The sequence below is a fragment of the Ranitomeya variabilis genome, chromosome 1, assembly GCF_051348905.1.
Source record: "Ranitomeya variabilis isolate aRanVar5 chromosome 1, aRanVar5.hap1, whole genome shotgun sequence".
NCBI classification, from domain to species: Eukaryota; Metazoa; Chordata; class Amphibia; order Anura; family Dendrobatidae; genus Ranitomeya; species Ranitomeya variabilis.
This window is the reverse complement of record NC_135232.1, coordinates 190,493,865-190,513,224: the sequence shown is the minus strand read 5'-3', so window position 1 is coordinate 190,513,224 and position 19,360 is coordinate 190,493,865.

Below are 19,360 nucleotides of genomic sequence, written 5' to 3'. Positions count from 1 at the left end.
TATAAACAGTATGATGGGCCCGCAGCTCCCTTATACACAGTATGATGGGCTCGTAGCTCCCTTATCACAGTATGATGAGCCCACAGCTTCCTTATACACAGTATGATGGACCCACATCTCCCATATACACAGTATGATGTGTGCACAGCTTCCTTATACACAGTATGATGGACTTGCAGCTCCCTTATCACAGTATGAGCCTGCAGCTTCCTTATACACAGTATGATGGGCCCGCAGCTCCCTTATACACAGTATGATGTGTGCACAGCTCCCTTATCACAGTATGATGGGCCCGCAGCTCCCTTATCACAGTATGATGGGCCCGCAGCTCCCTTATCACAGTATGATGGGCCCGCAGCTCCCTTATCACAGTATGATGGGCCCGCAGCTCCCTTATCACAGTATGATGGGCCCGCAGCTCCCTTATCACAGTATGATGGGCCCGCAGCTCCCATATACACAGTATGATGGGCCCGCAGCTCCCTTATACACAGTGTGATGGGCCCGCAGCTCCCTTATACACAGTGTGATGGGCCCGCAGATCCCTTACACACTGTCTGATGGGCCTGCAGCTCCCGTACAAACAGTATGATGGACTCACAACTTCCTTATACATAGTATGATGGGCCCGCAGCTCCCGTATACACAGTATGATGGGCCCGCAGCTCCCGTATACACAGTATGATGGGCCCGCAGCTCCCGTATACACAGTATGATGGGCCCGCAGCTCCCGTATACACAGTATGATGGGCCCGCAGCTCCCGTATACACAGTATGATGGGCCCACAGCTCCCTTATACATAGTATGATGGGCCCGCAGCTCCCGTATACACAGTATGATGGACCCCCAGCTCCCTTTTACACAGTATGATGGGCCCACAGCTCCCTTATACACAGTATGATGGGCCCGCAGCTCCCTTATACACAGTATGATGGGCCCGCAGCTCCCGTATACACAGTATGATGGGCCCACAGCTCCCTTATACATAGTATGATGGGCCCGCAGCTCCCGTATACACAGTATGATGGACCCTCAGCTCCCTTTTACACAGTATGATGGGCCCACAGCTCCCTTATACACAGTATGATGGGCCCGCAGCTCCCGTATACATAGTATGATGGGCCCGCAGCTCCCGTATACACAGTATGATGGGCCCGCAGCTCCCGTATACACAGTATGATGGGCCCGCAGCTCCCGTATACACAGTATGATGGGCCCGCAGCTCCCGTATACACAGTATGATGGGCCCACAGCTCCCTTATACATAGTATGATGGGCCCACAGCTCCCTTATACATAGGGTGATGGGCCCACAGCTCCCATATACACAGTATGATGGGCCCGCAGCTCCCATATACATAGTATGATGGGCCCGCAGCTCCCGTATACACAGTATGATGGGCCCGCAGCTCCCGTATACACAGTATGATGGGCCCGCAGCTCCCTCTTACACAGTATGATGGGCCCGCAGCTCCCTTATTCACAGTATGATGGGCCCGCAGCTCCCGTATACACAATATGGTGGGCCCCAGCTCCCTTATATATAGTATGATGGACCCCCAGCTCCCTTATACACAGTATGATGGGCCCGCAGCTCCCGTATACACAGTATGATGGACTCACAGCTCCCTGTCATGATTTGGATGCCCCGGTCATTTACTCATCCTCTGGCGTATTCACTATTTCGTGGCACTGCTGCAGTCCCACTGCTCAAACTTGTGAGCGCAGCTTCTGACAGGCCAGAAGTTAGAAGCTATGTCACAAGCGCTCAATGTAAGACTATGAGGCTATGTGAACTTGTTGCGGATTTGTGCGGATTTACAGCTGATTTCCTGTGTTTTTTGTGCAGATTTCACCTGCGTTTTACCACCTGCGGAATCCTATACAGGAGCAGGTGTAAAACGCTGCGGAATCCGCAAATAGAATTGACATGCTGCAGAAATAAAAAATGCAGCGTTTCTGTGCGGTATTTTCCGCACCATGGGCACTGCGGATTTGGTTTTCCATAGGTTTAAATGGTACTGTAAACCAGATGGAAAACTGCTGCAGATCCGCAGCGGCCAATCCGCACCGTGTGCACATAGCCTGAGAGTGAGAAAGAGGCCAGAACGAGGCTCCCACAGACTTACATTGATTAGTGACCTCTGCGGCGCTCCATGAAACACTGGAGCCACGGACAGGTCACAAACTGCAGGAGACGGAGCCGAGCGGAGACTAAAACAGATGAAAACGCCAGAAGGTGAGTATCAGACAGGGGGCAGGGGACGTGGATTATCAGCACCGCTCCAGCAATGAAATAAAAGATAATGCTGGAGTGGTGCTGTAAATGTGATGCTGTGGTTACTGTATGCGGGCTCCTTATACTAATACTCATAAAAGACCCAGGTGGTACGTATCAAAAGCCCCCTACCCCCCCATCTCCAGCCTCCCCAGACAGCAAATATTACATGATGGAGTACATATAATATCATAACTAAACATTATATTTAGCCCCCAGTGACCTGTCCCCCTCCCCCACTTCAGCCCCAATACCCCCATCATCTCACATCCACCCCCTCAGTACCCTGTCTCCCCTCCCCCACAATACCCCCATGGTCTCACATTTACCCCCTCAGTGCCCTGTCCCACCTCACCCACCTTCTCCCCTCACAACACCCAAATGGTCTTACATTCACCCCCCAGTACCCTGTCTCCCCTCCCCCCACAATACCCCCATGGTCTCACATTCACCCCCCAGCACCCTGTCCCCCCTCACTCACTTTCAGCCCCCACAATACCCCAACGGTCTCACTGTGACATACCTGAATCTAATAAACCTAATAAGGTCCATCCCCACTTACTGATAAAGTTTGCAGGCAGGACCAGGAAGTGTCTAGGTGAAATGCAAGGTGGGCACTAGGACCCAGCGTGCCTGAGCCAATCCCAGCGTGCACAGAGTGAAGAAGAAAACTGCAGCCGGGGAAAAGCTTCATGATCAGGTCAGACAGGTGACACCATTCACTGCAGGTGCAGGAGGGAAACTGCAGCCGGCCACTGTGCTAGTAGCCAGCCTGCAGCTTGTCAGACAGGAGCAGACATTATACTGCTCTGCTCCTATGCTATGTTCTGCCTCCTCACAGTAGTGGCCCTGGCTCCCGATGGGCCCCTTCATGTGACAGGGCCCGGGGCGATGGCCCCCTCTGCCCCCCCAGTAGCTACGCTGCTGCCAGCGGGCGTTTTGGTCCAAGGGGTGTCGCTCTTCTTGCGATGCCGTCCTGCTGCTTGCTTTGTGTGGATGACGCATCCCTGCATCATCCACAGTCTGCTTGGCCTCGCACTCCTGCGCAGGCGTACTTATCTGTCCTGTTGAGGGCAGAGTAAAGTCCTGCAGTGCGCAGGTGCTGGGCCTCTCTGACCTTTCCCGGGAGGCGCTGGATCAAGAAGAGAGACACCCCTCGGACCGGACCGCCTGGTGAGTATAATAAAAGTTATTTTTCTTCTCTTACAGGTCGGGTTGGGGGACAGATATACAGCATTATAGAATGCTGTATATCAGCCCTGAAAGGCAGTTGCCGCATCTCATATCATCCAAACCTGGTGACAGGTTCACTTTAACCTCTTAGTGACCGAGCCAATTTTTACAATTCTGACCACTGTCACTTTATGAATTTATGACTCTGGGACGCTTCAACGTATTCCACTGATTTGAGACTGTTTTTTCATGACATATTGTACTTCATGATAGTGGTAAAATTTCTTCAATATGACTTGCGTTTATTCATGAAAATAAATTAAATTTAGCAAAAATGTTGATAATTTTGCAATTTGCAAACTTTTAAATTTTGTGCCCTTAACCCCTTTACCACCAAGAGTGGTTTGCACGTTAATAACCAGTCCAATTTTTACAATTCTGACCACTGTCCCTTTATGCAGTTATAACTCTGGAACGCTTCAACGGATCCCAGTGATTCTGACATTGTTTTCTCATGACATATTGTACTTCATGATAGTGGTAAAATTTCTTTGATGTTACCTGCGTTTATTTGTGAAAAAAATGGAAATTTTGCAAAAATGTTGAAAATTTCGCAATTTTCCAACTTTTAATTTTTCTGCAATTAAATCACAGAGATATGTCACACAAAATACTTAATAAGTAACATTTCCCACATGTCTACTTTACATCAGCACAATTTTGGAACAAAAAATTTTTTTTTGTTAGGGAGTTAGAAGGGTTAAAAGTTGACCAGCAATTTCTCATTTTTACAACACCATTTTTTTAGGCACCATATCACATTTGAAATCATTTTGAGGGGTCTATATGATAGATATATAGAAAAGTGTGACACCATTCTAAAAACTGCACCCGTCAAGGTGCTCAAAACCCACATTCAAGAAGTTTATTAACCCTTCAGGTGTTTCACAGGAATTTTTGGGATGTTTAAAAAAAATGAACATTTATCTTTTTTTCACAAAAGATTTACTTCAGGTCCAATTTGTTTTATTTTACCAAGGGTAACAGGAGAAATTGGACCTCAAAAGTTGTTGTACAATTTGTCCTGAGTACACCGATACCCCATATCTGGGGGTAAACCACTGTTTGGGCGCATGGCAGAGCTCGGAAGGGAAGGAGCACCATTTGACTTTTCCAATGAAAAATTGACTGGAATTGAGATGGGACGCCATGTTGCGTTTGGAAAGCCCCTCATGTGCCTAAACATTGAAACCCCCCCACAAGTGACACCATTTTGGAAACTAGACCCCCTAAGGAACTTATCTAGATGTGTGGTGAGCACTTTGACCCACCAAGTCCTTCACAGAAGTTTATAATGCAGAGCCGTAAAAATAAAAAATCATATTTTTTCACAAAATGATCTTTTCGCTCCCAATTTTTTATTTTCCCAAGGGTAAGAGAAGAAATTGGACCCCAAAAGTTGTTGTGCAATTTGTCCTGAGTACGTTGATACCCCATATGTGGGGGTAAACCACTGTTTGGGCACACAGCAGGGCTCAGAAGGGAAGGAGCGCCATTTCACTTTTTGAATGTAAAATTTGCTGGCATAATTAGCGGATACTACAGGGCCGCCATCAGGGCATTACAGCCATGACTGGCGTATGGGGCCCGGTGGGCAGAGGGGGCCCGCATAGGGCCCCATCTAATCTGCTCACCGGGCCCCCCCTGCAGGCGCTGCGGCACACTATTGACGTGCGGGCCCGCACGTCAATAGTTAACAGCCGCCGCCAGCCAGTCGGAGGCTGGCAGCAGACTTGAGCGGCCGCAGTGCGCATTTTTTTTTTTTGGTAGCGGCGATCCAGGGGGGAGGAGGAGGGGGCCCGGGGCAGTATGCTGGACACGGGGGCAGAATGCTGGACACGGGGGCAGAATGCTGGAGACGGGGCAGAATGCTGGAGACGGGGGCAGTATGCTGGACACGGGGGCAGTATGCTGGACACGGGGGAAGTATGCTGGAAAAGGGGGCAGTATGCTGGACACGGGGGCAGTATGCTGGACACGGGGGCAGTATGCTGGACACGGGGGAAGAATGCTGGACACGCTGGGGCAGAGGAGATGCTGGACAAAGGGGCAGAAAGCTGGACAAAGGGGCAGAAAGCTGGACACAGGGGCATAGGAGATGCTGGACACAGGGGTAAAATGCTGGACACGGGGCAGAATGCTGGACACGGGGGCAGAGGAGATGCTGGACACGGGGCAGAATGCTGGACAAAGGGGCAAAAAGCTGGACACAGGGGCAGAGTAGATGCTGGACACAGGGGCAGAATGCTGGACAAAGAGGCAGAAAGCTGGACACAGGGGCAGAATGCTGGACAAAGGGGCAGAAAGCTGGACACAGGGGCAGAGGAGATGCTGGACACATGGGCAGAATGCTGGACACAGAGGCAGTGTGCTGGACACAGGGGCAGAATGCTGGACACGGGGGCAGAATGCTGGATACGGGGGCAGAATGCTGGACACGGGGCAGAATGCAGGACACGGGGGCAGAGGAGATGCTGGACACGGGGCAGAATGCTGGACAAAGGGGCAAAAAGCTGGACACAGGGGCAGAGTAGATGCTGGACACAGGGGCAGAATGCTGGACAAAGAGGCAGAAAGCTGGACTCAGGGGCAGAATGCTGGACAAAGGGGCAGAAAGCTGGACACAGGGGCAGAGGAGATGCTGGACACATGGGCAGAATGCTGGACACAGAGGCAGTATGCTGGACACAGGGGCAGAATGCTGGACACGGGGGGCAGAATGCTGGATACGGGGGCAGAATGCTGGATACGGGGGCAGAATGCTGGACACGGGGGCAGAATGCTGGACACGGGGGCAGTATGCTGGACACGGGGGCAGTATGCTGGACACGGGGGCAGTATGCTGGACACGGAAGCAGTATGCTGGACACGGGGGCAGAATGCTGGACACGGGGGCAGAATGCTGGACACGGGGGCAGTATGCTGTACAGGGGGGCAGTATGCTGGACACGGGGGCAGAATGCTGGACACGCTGGGGCAGAGGAGAAACTGGACACAGGGGCAGAATGCTGGACACGGGGGCAGAAAGCTGGGCAGAGGAGATGCTGGACAAAGGGGCAGAAAGCTGGACACGGGGGCAGAATGCTTGACACGGGGGCAATATCCTAGACACGGGGGCAGTATGCTGGACACGGGGGCAGTATGCTGGACACGGGGGCAGAATGCTGGACACGCTGGGGTAGAGGAGATGCTGGACACGGGCAGAAAGCTGGGCAGAGGAGATGCTGGACAAAGGGGCAGAAAGCTGGACAAAGGGGCAGAAAGCTGGACAAAGGGGCAGAGGAGATGCTGGACACAGGGGTAAAATGCTGGACACGGGCAGAATGCTGGACACGGGGGCAGAGGAGATGCTGGACACAGGGGCAGAATGCTGGACAAAGGGGCAGAAAGCTGGACACGGGCAGAGGAGATGCTGGACACAGGGGCAGAATGCTGCACAAAGGGGCAGAAAGCTGGACACAGGGGCAGAATGCTGGACAAAGGGGCAGAAAGCTGGACACAGGGGCAGAGGAGATGCTGGACACAGGGGCAGAATGCTGGACACGGGCAGAATGCTGGACAAAGGGGCAGAAAGCTGGACACAGGGGCAGAGGAGATGCTGGACACAGGGGTAAAATGGTGGACACGGGGGCAGAAAGCTGGACACGGGGGCAGAATGCTGGACACGCTGGGGCAGAGGAGATGCTGGACACAGTGGCAGAATGCTGGACACAGGGGCAGTATGCTGGACACGGGGGCCGAATTCTGGACACGGGGGCCGAATTCTGGACACGGGGGCAGAATGCTGGACACGGGGGCAGTATGATGGACACGGGGGCAGTATGCTGGACACGGGGGCAGTATGCTGGACACGGGGGCAGAATGCTGGACACGGGGGCAGAATGCTGGACACGGGGGCAGAATGCTGGACACGGGGGCAGAATGCTGGACACGGGGGCAGAATGCTGGACACGGGGGCAGTATGCTGGACACAGGGGGCAGTATGCTGGACACAGGGGGCAGTATGCTGGACACGGGGGCAGTATGCTGGACACGGGAGCAGAATGCTGGACACGGGGGCAGTATGCTGGACACGGGGGCAGTATGCTGGACACGGGGGCAGAATGCTGGACATGCTGGGGCAGAGGAGATACTGGACACGGGGGCAGAAAGCTGGACACGGGGGCAGAAAGCTGGACACGGGCAGAATGGAGATACGGGGCATGATTGGAGACACGGGGCAGGATGAAAAACATGGCGGCATGACTGGAGACACTGGGGCATGACTGGAGACAGATGGGGCAGGATTGGAAACAGATGGGGCAGGATTGGAAACAGATGGGGCAGAATGGAGACACAGGGGGCATGATTGCAGACATGGGGGCATGATTGGAGACGGGGCAGAATGGTGATACGGGCATGATTGGAGACACTGGGGGCAGGATTGGAGACAGATGGGGCAGGATCATGGGGCATGATGGATACGATGGAGACAGATGGGGCAGAATGGATACTCATTAGGGCAGGATGCGAGAACATATGGCTGATGCCAGGAATGAGACACACGGGGGCTAGGATGGCGAATATTATTACCATAGGGGCTAATTAAGGGATATTATTACTGCAGTGATGTATTTATTTTATTTTTTGAGTATACTGTTTTAAATGGGGGGCGGTCCTGTTACTGTGTAGAGTGATACTATGTCGCCTTCTTCATGTGGTGTAATGTAGAAGTTGGGAAAATTAAGTAATGTGTTCTGCAAGCGGAACTCGAAATAACTGTGTTATTCCCTGCAGAAACGAGTCCTGGCTGGATGAAGTGATGGCGATCTGTTCTGGATGAAAGATGAAGGACTTCACCTAGAGACGTCACTGGTGAGTCAGTGTGTTACCTATACACTGACACTACACTGTACACTATATACAGAGCTCCTGTGTATAATGTCACCGGTGATTACTGTATTACCTGTACACAGACACTGCATACTAAGTACAGATCTCCTGTGAATACTGGCACTTATGGTGATAGTATTGTGGGGTGTTTTTTATTACTGATCAGTATTGTAGTATTCAGTCACTATGTGGTGGTAATATGTGGTCTGGTCATGGTGTTGTGGTATTTGTTCCGTGTATTTGATATTATTCAGTCACTGTGGTGGTAATATGGTGTCTGGTCATAGTGCTGTGGTATTTGTTCCTTGTATGTGGCATTATAGGTCATTTTAAAAATTGAAAAATAAATAAAAATAAACCTAAATTGTATTGCATATTTTAACAAATATTTAATAGGTTACAGTAGAGTAGGGCCTGGCCAAAAGTGTCTACCTTGTCATTTTGGTGGCTTAAAAAATCTTTTGGCCAAAACAAAAGCTGCCGGCTTTATGTGTGATCTGGTGATGGAAACTGTCAATGTGTGATAGGTGAGAAGTGGAGATTTTCCAAGAGAGAGCGGTGGGACTGTGGCCAGTTCGAGGGGTGGAGCGTGGAGGCGGGGCTGGGGTGGAGCCTGGGCGGAGTCTCAAGGGGGCCCCGAAAATTTTGCCAGTATGGGGCCCCGAAATTTCTAGTGGCAGCCCTGGGATACCATGTCGCATTTGGAGAGCCCCTGATGTGCCTAAACAGTGGAAACCTCCCACAAATGACACCATTTTGGAAACTAGATCCTAGATACCCCATATGTGGGGGTAAACCACTGTTTGGGCGCATGGCAGAGCTCGGAAGGGAAGGAGTGCCATTTGACTTTTCAATGCAAAATTGACTAGAATTGAGATGGGACACCATGTTGCGTTTGGAGAGCCCTGATGTGCCTAAACAGTGGAAACCCCCAATTCTAACTGAAACCCAAACACACCCTTAACCCTAATCCCAACCACACCCCTAACCCCAACCACACCTCTAACCCTAATCCCAACCCTAGCTACACCCCTAACTCCAACACACCCCGAACCCTAATCCCAACCATAACCCTAACCACACCCCTAACCCTGACACACCCCTAACCCTAATCCCAACCGTAAATGTAATCCAAACCCTAACCCTAATGGAAAAATGGAAATAAATACATTTTATTATTTTTTTTATTTTTCCCTAACTAAGGGGGTGATGAAGGGGTTTTGATTTACTATTTATAGCGGTTTTTTTAACGGATTTTTATGATTGGCAGCCGTCACACACTAAAAGACGCTTTTTATTGCAAAAAATATTTTTTGCGTTACCACATTTTGAGAGCTATAATTTTTCCATATTTTGGTCCACAGAGTCATGTGAGGTCTTGTTTTTTGCGGGACGAGTTGACGTTATTATTGGTAACATTTTCGGGCACGTGACATTTTTTGATCGCTTTTTATTCCAATTTTTGTGAGGCAGAATGACCAAAAACCAGCTATTCATGAATTTCTTTGGGGGGGCGTTTATACCGTTCCGCGTTTGGTAACATTGATAAAGCAGTTTTATTCTTCGGGTCAGTACGATTACAGCGATGCCTCATTTATATCATTTTTTTATGTTTTGGCGCTTTTATACGATAAAAACTATTTTATAGAAAAAATAATGATTTTTACATCGCTTTATTCTGAGGACTATAATTTTTTTATTTTTTCACTGATGATGCTGTATGGAGGCTCGTTTTTTGCGGGACAAGATTACGTTTTCAGCAGTACCATGGTTATTTATATCCGTCTTTTTGATCGCGTGTTATTCCTCTTTTTGTTCGGCGGTATGATAATAAAGCGTTGTTTTTTGCCTCGGTTTTTTCTTTTTTTTACGGTGTTCACTGAAGGGGTTAACTAGTAGGACAGTTTTATAGGTGGGGTCATTACGGACGCAGCGATACTAAATATGTGTACTTTTATTGGTTTTTTTATTATTTAGATAAAGAAATGTATTTATGGGAACAATATATATATATTTTTTTAATTTAGGAATTTGTAAAAAAATTTTTTTACACATCTGAATATTTTTTTTTTACACTATAACATTGCCCCGGGGGGAGCATGATGTTATAGTGTAAGATCGCTGACCTGACACTTTGCTGTGCACTGTGTCAGATCAGCGATCTGACTTACAGTGCTGCAGGCTTACCAGCCACCTCCCTGCAGGACCCGGGTGCGGCCCCGCGGCCATTTTGGATCCGGGGCCTGCAGGGAGGAGATGCTCAGTACAACGCAAACACATCGCGTTGTACCGAGGGTCTCAGGGAAGCCCGCAGGGAGCCCCTTCCCTGCGCGATGCTTCCCTATGCCCCCGGAACGCTGCTATCATGTTTGATCGCGGTGTTCCAGGGGTTAATGTGCCAGGATGTGAGCTGCGATAGTCAGCTGATACCCAGCCGCGATTGGCTGCGCTCCCCCCGTGAGCGTGGCCGATCGCTATGACGTACTATCCCGTCGGTGGACATACGGACCCACCCCACCTCGACGGGATGGTACGTCACATGTCAGAAAGGGGTTAAATCAGAGAATCACATCACACAAAATAGTTACCGTAACATTTCCCACATGTCTACTTTACATCAGCACAATTTTGGAAACATAATTTTTTTTTGTTAGGAAGTTATAAGGGTTAAAAGTTGACCAGGGATTTCTCATTTTTACAACAAAATTTGCAAAACCATTTTTTTAGGGACCACCTCACATTTGAAGTGACTTTGAGGGGCCTATCTAACAGAAAATACCCAAAAGTTACACCATTCTAAAAACTGCACCCCTCAAGGTGCGCAAAACCACATTCAAGAAGTTTATTAACCCTTCAGGTGCGTCACAAGAATTTTTGGAATGTGGAAGGAAAAAAATAAACAGTTACTATTCTTTCACAGAAATTTTACTTTAGACCTATTTTTTTTTACTTTCACAAGGATAACAGGAGAAAATTGACAATGTAATTTGTTGTACAATTTCTCCTGAGCATGCCGATACCCCATATGTGGTGGAAAACCACTGTTTGGGCACACAGCAGGGCTCAGAAGGGAAGGAGCGCCATTTCACTTTTTGAATGTAAAATTTGCTGGCATAATTAGCGGATACCATGTCGCGTTTGGAGAGCCCCTGATGTGCCTAAACAGTGGAAACCTCCCACAAATGATGCCATTTTGGAAACTGGATCCCTTTGGGATCTTATCTAGATGTGTCATGAGCACCTTGAACCCACAGGTGCTTCCCAGAAAATGTAGAGCCGTGAAAATAAAAAAATCTAATTTTTCCCCGATAAATATTTTTTAGTTCCGAATTTTGCATTTTCTTAAGGGTAGCAGCATAAATTGCTCCATACAATTTGTTGTGCATTTTCTCCTGAGTACACTGATACCTAATATGTGGAGGAAAACAACTGTTTGTGCACACAGCAGGGCTTGGAATGGAAGGAGCGCCATTTGACTTTTTGAATGTAAAATTTGGTGGAATAATTAGCGGCCGCCATGTCGCGTTTGGAGAGCCCTTGATGTTCCTAAACAGTGGAAACCCCCCACAAGTGACACCATTTTGGGATCTAGACCCCTTTGGGAACTTATCTAGATGTGTATTGAGCACCTTGAGCCCACAGGTGCTTCACAGACGTTTATAACGTTATGCCGTGAAAATAAAAAAATAAAAATCAAATTTTTCCTGCAAAAATCTTTTTTAGCTTCATATTTTGTATTTTGTCAAAGGTAACAGGAGACAATGGACCCCAAAATTTGTTGTGTCATTTCTCCTGAGTTCACCGATACCCCGTATGTGGTCGAAAACTACTTTTGAGTCACAGTGCAAAGCTCAGAAGGTAAGTAGCGCCATATTACAGTGCAGATTTTGCTGCACTTGTTTGAGGGTGCCATGTTACATTGGCAGAGCCACTGAGGTGCCAACACAGCAGAATTCCCCATAAGTGACCCCATTTTACAAACTAAACCTCTCAATGAATTAATCTAGAGGTGCAGTGATTACATTGACACTACAGGTGTGTCACAGATTTTTATACCATTGGGCAGTGAAGAAAAAAATAATTACTTTTTTACCACCGAGATTGTGTGTTAGCCCCAAGTTTTACATTTTCATACTGGGAAATGGTAAAGATGGCACCAAAATTTGTCCCACAATTTCTGTTGACTGTATAAATACCCCATATGGCTGTACAGTACTGCTTAGCCATACGGAGAGACTCGAGAGGGACGGAGTGCTATTTGACTCCTGGAGCACAGATTTTCCTAGAACAGTTTGCGGACTCCACAGGGCTGCCACTAGGCATTTCGGGGCCCATACTGGTAAAATTTTCGGGGCCCCCTTGAGAGTCCGCCCAGGCTCCACCCTCTCGAACCATCCACAGTCCCACAGCCCTTTCTTGGAAAAACTCCACTTCTGCACCACATCCTCACCAATCACACATTTACAGTTCCCATTACCACATACATAACCAGCAGCTTTTGTTTTGGCCAAAAGATGTTTTAATCCGCCACTATGAGAATGTAGACTCTTTTGGCCGGGCTCTACTCTACTGTAACTTACTAAACATTTGTTTAAATATCCAATACAATTTAGGTATATTTTTATTTATTTTTCAATTTTTAAAATGACCAATATATCACAAACAAGAAACAAATAATGCAGCAGCCCCATAGTATAATGAAGCAGCCCCACAGTATAATGCAGCAACCCCATAGTATAATGCAGTAGCTCCATAGTATAATGCAGCAGCCCCATAGCAGTATAATGCACCCCATAGTATAATGCACCCATAGCAGTATAATGCACCCATAGCAGTATAATGCAGCAGCCCCGTAGTATAATGCAGCAGCCCCATAGCAGTATAATGCACCCCATAGTATAATGCACCCATAGGAGTATAATGCACCCTATAGTATAATGCAGCAGCCCCATAGTATAATGCATCCATAAGAGTACAATGCACCCATAGCAGTATAATGTACCCCATAGTATAATGCAGCAGCCCCATAGCAGTATATTGCACCCCATAGTATAATTCACCCCATAGTATAATGCAGCACCCCCATAGTATAATGCACCCATAGCAGTATAATGCACCCCATAGTATGATGCAGCAGGCCCATGGCAGTATAATTCACCCATAGGAGTATAATTCACCCATATGAGTATAATGCACCCATAGCAATATAATGCACCCCATAGTATAATGCAGCAGTCCCATAGTATAATGCACCCCCTAGGAAGCTGGGCATTTGACGTACTTGGACGTTCCAACATGACAATGATCCAAAACACGAAGCCTAATCGACCTGCCATTGGCTACAGCAAAACAAAGTGAAGGTTCTGGAGTGGGCTTGTCAGTCTCCTGACCTCAATATCATTGAGCCACTCTTGGGAGATCTCAAGCACGCAGTTCATGCTAGACAGCCTACAAATTTACAGGAACTGGAGGCTTTTTGCCAAGAAGAATGGGCAGCTTTATCATCTGAGAAAATAAAGAACCTCCTCCACAACTGCCACAAAAGACTTCAAGCTGTCATTGATGTTAGAGGGGGCAATACAAGGTATTAAGAAATGGGGTATGTGAACTTTTGATCAGGGTCAATTGGATGTTTTGGGTTGTCATTATGATTTAAAAAGAGCAACCACAGTAGTTTGACAATAAATGCTTCACCCAACCACTAACCATGAGTGGAGAAAAAGTTTTGGTGTTATTCATATTCTCTGAAAAAATGCCAAGAAAGCAAAAATTTTGCCGGGGTAAGTAAACTGTTGAGCACAACTGTATATCGGGTTTTTATGTTTGGCTGCTGTCACACACTAAAAGACGCTTTTTATTGCAAAAACTAGTTTTCATATCCCCATATTTTGAGAGCTACAGTGGGGGAAATAAGTATTTGAACCCTTGCTGATTTGTAAGTTTGCCCACTGACAAAGACATGAACAGTCTATAATTTTAAGGGTAGGTTAGTTTTAACATTGAAAGATAGAATATCAAAAGTAAAATCCAGAAAATCACATTGGATAAATTATATAAATTTATTTGCATTTTGCAGTGAGAAATAAGTATTTGATCCCACTGGCAAACAAGACTTAATACGTGGTGGCAAAACCTTTGTTGGCAAGCATAGCAGTCAGACGTTTTTTTGCAATTGATATGGTTTGCGCACATGTCAGAAGGAATTTTGGTCCACTCCTCTTTGCACATAATCTCTAAATCATTAAGATTTTGAGGCTGTCGCTTGGCAACTCGGAGCTTCAACTCCCTCCATAAGTTTTCTATGGGATTAAGGTCTGGAGACTGGCTAGGCCACTCCATGAACTTAATGTGCTTCTTTTTGAGCCACTCCTTTGTTGTCTTGGCTGTATGTTTTGGGTCATTGTCTTGCTGGAGGACCCAGCGACAACACATTTTTAATGTCCAGGCGGAGGGAAGGAGGTTGTCACTCAGTATTTTATGGTACATGGCTCCATCCATTCTAACATTGATGCAGTGAAGTAGTCCTGTGCCCTTAGCAGAGAAACACCCCCAAAATCGGTTATTACGCACCGGTAATAGGATTTTACGTAGTCCACGACAGCACCCACGGAGAGAGGGGATCCGCCCACCGTCGGGACAGGAACCTACAGAATAAAAAGGGAGGCGGTCCCCCTCACCTCCTCAGTCGTGTTTCAGAGTATGTGAGGAACCTCCCAGGATTAGTACACAAAAATTATCTTGTTCATACTATAATACCACCACCACTATAGAGTGAAAGTTTTAATCACACTTCCACAAAGAGTGCAGGAAATTTAGCAATTAATTACGGGGAGGAAGGGGGGAACGTGCAGGTGCTGTCATGGACTCCGTAAAATCCTATTACTGGTACGTTTTCCTATCGCCACAACAGCACCCACGGAGAGACTTTCAGAGATTATCACTGGGAGGGACCACAGCACTAAGCACTGATCGCCCAAACTGTAAACTAGAGGAGGATGAAAGATCAAGACGGTAATGTCTATAAAAGGTGGACGGTGATGACCATGTTGCCGCCTTACAAATTGATTCAATGGAGACATCCTCCTTTTCGGCCCATGATGACGCCATGGCTCGCGCTGAGTGCACCTTGACTTCCACTGGTGGAGACTCCCCTTTGGTTAAATACACCAGGTTGATTGCATCCTTTATCCAAAGGGCGATAGTGTTCTTTATGACACTGAACCCCTTTCTTTGACCTTGAAAAGAGACAAACAGCGCCCTACTCTGTCTCCACACCTGCGTCCTTCCCAAGTACTCTAGCACTGCTCTTTTAGCATCTAGAGTGTGGAATTTTTTCTCCTAGTGTTGTAGGGTTATCATAGAAGGATGGTAAATAGATCTGACTCCTATGAAATTTTGAAGCGACTTTAGGTAAATACGCTGGGTCGGGCTTTAAAACTATTTTTATCCTGATCTTCAAAAAAGGAGCATCTACTGATAAAGCCTGAGTACCACTGACTCACCTTGCTGAGGTTAAGGCTATTAACAAGGCAGTCTTAAGGGTCAGTACTTTAGCAGAGGCCGAAGCCAGGGGTTCAAAAGGGGGGCCCGTTAAGGCATCAAGTACTAGGTTTAAGTCCCATGGAGGGAATCTAGCAATACGCACCGGGTTACTATGCTCACAGGCACTCAATAAAGGAGTGGTTCTGCAGGTGGGGACAACAGAGCACATCTCAGTACCAATGCTTTCTGGCTGATGTTTTGGTCACTTTTGAATGTTGGTTGTGCTTTCACACTCGTGGTAGCATGAGACAGACTCTACAACCCATTACATTACTTTTTAATTTACTACTTTTTGTATCTTGGTTATTAACACCTTTTTTAAATGATTTCTATCTGGTGGTGTAGAACCATAATTTCTTGTCCTATATTTTTTCACAAAAATTTAATTTTGCATTTTACATGATGCTTTATTTTGACATATACAATTTGTACAGTGTTTGCCGATTACTGTATATGTATTTTATTTTTCTGAATAAAATGGCGTTGGCTCCCGCATAATTTTCTCAACCAGCAGAGGGAAAGCCGAAGAGTGGGAGCTGTTGTTTATAGCGTGGGGTAATATCGGTGCAGCTATCCAGGCTATTAGTATCAGCTAACAGCTGTATACATAGCCTTTATTGGCTATTAAAATGGGGGACCCCCCCCCGAAAAAAAAAAATGATATAGGGTCTCCCTATAATTAATAACCAGCAAAGGCTATGCATTCAGTTGTGGGCTGATATTAATAGCCTAAGAAGCTAATAATATCAGCTCTCAGCCGCCCCAGAAAAGGCGAATCTATCACCTCACTATAGCGGTAGTAAGTAGGATGATAGTTGGGGTGGGGGGTTGTTGTCACCTTTGTATTGTCAGGTGACATTGAGCTCAGAATTTAGTAATGGAGAGGCATCTATAAGATGCCCCCATTACTAACCCAATAGTCATATTGTATAAAAACACACACACCAAGAACATATTCCTTTAATTGAAAGAATGACACTGACTCCTTTAATATATCTTAATTATACCATACTTCCAACATAACCCATTCCAGTGATGCCATGGTCCCTTGTAAGATAATAAAATAAAAGCAGCAGCTCATTCACCACTGGTTCTCAGCCTGAGCGGTCACATCTTGGCACCGTCCAGGTTGAAAACTAGTTATCCCCCAGACATGGATTACGGCGTGGGACAGAATGATGGACAGGTGAGGGATATTGTTTTATTATTTTTGTTTTATTACAGTAGACGAGGGATTCAGTGGAATTAGGCGTTAGTTATAGTCACCTATGTTTGTTATTTTTAAATGAAAAAGGAAAAGTTTATTTTGTTTCTAATAAAAGACTTTACACACTTGCTATGTCTTTATTTACCATGTAACTATAGGATTAGTAATGGAAAGGTGTCTAATAGAGGCCTCTCCATTACTAATCCATGGGCTTGATGTCACCGCACAATACAAAGGTGACATCAACCCCACAAATATGAACCCCACTTGCCACAGCTACAGGTCAAGTGGGAAGAGTTGGGCAAAGCGCCAGAATTGGTGCTTCTAATAGATGCACCTTTTCTGGCCGGCTTCAGGCTGCTATTTTAGGCTGGGGGAGCAATATCCGTAGACCCTTACCAGCCCCCAGCTGTCTGCTTTAGCAAGGCTAGTTGTCAAAAATGGGGAGATCCCATAATTTAAAAATATAGCGTGGGGACCCCTCTATTCTTGATAACCAGCCTTGCTAATGCTAACAGCCGAGGGTTGTAGCCCCCAGCTGTGAGTTTTGCCTGGCTGGTTATTAAACGTACAAGGGAACCCACGCAGGTTTTGTTTTTTTTTTAATCATAGAACGGGAGTCAGCTGATGTATGCTCTCATCAGCCGCTCCTGCTCTCACTGTTATTAGCGGCAGCAGGAGTCGGCTGATGGGAGCAGTAGTCCCATCAGCTGACACCAGTGACCGGAGGTAAACATTATACCTCCATTCACAGCTGCAAGCTCAAGCTGTCATTTGACAGCATGGGAACCGCGGCCGTCTGTCTGGTGGTGAGGATTTCACCGCCGATCAGAAACGGTGTTTGCCAGGCTGTCATGCAGATGACAGCGTAGCAAACACTATGTTTGGGCCCCTCATTCATGGGGTTCAGGTCCGCTACCCAGTGTCTGCTGGATGACAGGTTGCATGATGCGACCATACAGCCTACCATCTAAATGTAGCAGAGCAGACTGTGAGGTCACATCCTGATGTCCGTGACTTTTCTGCATCAAATCTGCTGCAAAAATGCGTATTGCAGCGTTTTTTCACCATCCATTCAAGTCAATTGGTGAAAAATGTTGAAAAAACGCTGAAAGTGACATGCTCTGTGTAAAAAAAAAAACCACAGCAAAGCACAAAAATCTGATGAAAAAAACCAATGTGTGTGCATGAGATTTCTGAAATCTCTTAGGCTTTGCTGGTACTGTAAATAGCAGCTGAAAATTACCGTAAAAACGCAGCAAAAACGCCCAGTGTGAACATAATGTACTTTGTCAGCACAAATTGACTGTTTAAACTAAGCACATGCGCTCTGTGCACTCTTGGTGTGGCCAAACATTATTTCAATGTCTCTTCCTACCTTCTTGTTTTCCATCTATCTCCACCCTTTCTGGTTCTATAAAGCCAGAGCTGTGTATCAAAATAGAGGGAGGGTGGCGATAGAGAAAAAAACAAGTAGATGTGAATGAACACTGAAATGTTTTGCCACACCAAGTGTGTACTGAGCACCTGTGCTTGGTTTGAACAGTCATTCTGTGCTGACAGAGTCAATTTAAAGGGGTTGTGCAGTGAAAACAAGTTATTTCCCTAATGATGGTATAGGTGATAACTTACTGATCAGTGAGTGTGCAACTGCTCAAATCTGCACTGATAGGCAATACACAGAATTTCGGTCCTCGCTGGTCTGTATTGCCATCTAATAGTTCTTTGGTTAGGGCTATCTCTGTACCCACAGGCACCACTAGAGACTGTGGTGTCAATATATCTAGCCTGTACAGGAACATGCAGGCTCAGTTGTTTTTTCTTTTAATGTCTAATCTATTAATCTTGAGTGAGTTGCTACACATGCATAACAAACGCTGCCTCTTGACAATACGGACCGTATCAGATGGTGGTGCTGGATGTTGTGATATGTCGAGTAAAGTTTCCACATTTCTGCCATGCTAACCCTCCCTTCTGCAGTGGTGCCGGTTCCCTAGCTGCGTTGGCGACTTCCTCCTCAGCTGTGTGCTTCCACTGAGCACCAGCTGTCAGGTGAGGATGCCTTCAGGAGTGCGTCTATCAGCGTGCGCTTGTAGTCCCACATTTTCCAATAATGCTCTAGTGATGAAAATAAGGATGGCACGTTGTGCTTTTAGTGAGGATCCAGCAAGGTGGCCAAACAGTAATCAGCACTTGTAAGAATCTCACCAACTCGACAGTCCTTGAGC